The sequence below is a fragment of the Alligator sinensis genome, unplaced genomic scaffold, assembly GCF_000455745.1.
Source record: "Alligator sinensis unplaced genomic scaffold, ASM45574v1 scaffold280_1, whole genome shotgun sequence".
In the NCBI taxonomy this organism is placed as follows: domain Eukaryota; kingdom Metazoa; phylum Chordata; order Crocodylia; family Alligatoridae; genus Alligator; species Alligator sinensis.
Window position 1 is genome coordinate 1,974,522 of NW_005841835.1, and position 1,491 is coordinate 1,976,012.

A 1,491-nucleotide genomic window follows, 5' to 3' on the forward strand; every position below is an offset into this window, starting at 1 on the left:
TACATCAGTGGTCTTCAACCTATCTGGCCCTTCAAGCCAGATGAGAGGTGTGGGGCCAGTCCACAGGCTGGATCTGGCATATGGATTCAGTCCATGGGCTAGATCCAGTGCATGGGGTTGGATCATGGGCACAATCCAGCACATGGGTCAGTCCATGAGCCCAATCCAGTGCACAGCATTGGGCCATGGGATCAATTCAGCAGGCAGAGCTGCATCATCTGGTCTATGGGGCTCCCCATGGGTCTGCAAATCTGGCAGTAGGAGGAGCAGCAGCAGGTTCAATTGCCCTGGTTCCAGGAGTCACAGCAATTCACGCTGCCACTGCTACCCCACCACCACGTTTCGGAACCAACGGGCAGCTCTGCAGGCTGAATGATGCAGCTTTGAGGGCTGGACCTGGCCCATGGGCTATACCTTGGTCACCCCTGTTCTACATTGCATAATGGGGCTAAGAGTAAGTGGAGGCAGCCTACATGCAGGGGGCATGCCCAGCCATCAGACAGGCAAGCCCTCAGTGCTCTGGCAGCTCCGTGTATATGAGCATGCTAAAGACATGGTAAGTGACAAAGCCGGTGACTAGCTCTTCTGAACCAGGAAAGCATCCTATGGAAGATGGGCTGGAGTGTATGGACCCTAAATTAAAACAGACCCTGGGTCTGTTCTCACTTGAATAGCCAGATCCAGCATGCAGGAGGCACAGACATGGTATAGTGGTACTTTTATTCCCAACCCCTGGGCTGTATCTCCCATGAAGAAGAACTCAGACTCAAGGGACATGTCCAGCCAAGCACACATGTGTGGTATGCAGCACCACACACCTGTCTGCGGTGCCACATATCGCACACACTGGACATGCAGGTCTTCCCCATACTGCTATTTTGCAGCATGGCAGGGTTTTTTGACACTGGGAGATCCTAGTGTCAAAAAAAACTCTCACTAGAAAAAAATGGAGCACAAGGCAGCAGCATGCATCCCTGAAAACCACAGCCTGGCCAGCTGGAGCTGTGCTCCAGCTGCCGACCAGGCTCTCTGCTGCTGGATTGTTGCTGCTGGAGCCCCAGGAGCCCTGGGAGGCCGCCAGGACCCCAGGTGCTGGCCCCAGCCACCCCTACCCCACCCAACTTGCTGCACACCAGAGCACACGTGCACAAGTGTTCCCCAGGGTCAAGTAGCAGTGGCACAACTATGTGGTGCTGCTATTTGTCCTTGGGGAAATGCACACTCTGGACATGTCCAAGCTGAACATCATGGTACTGTCATGGCTTATGACAAGTATCCACTTTTGTGTGATAGGGGAGAAGCAGAAGGCAGACCTTGTCTCCATCCTCAAGAGAAAAGCTATTCTTATAATTAGTTTAGAGGAGTGAGGTCATTTGCCTAGCAGGGACAGCTCTGTCTTTGCCTCCTTATCTACAGAATACTTATGGTAGCACAGTGCTTATGGTTCTATTATGCTTCCAGTGGCATTTGGTCTAAGTCATGCTGGGACAG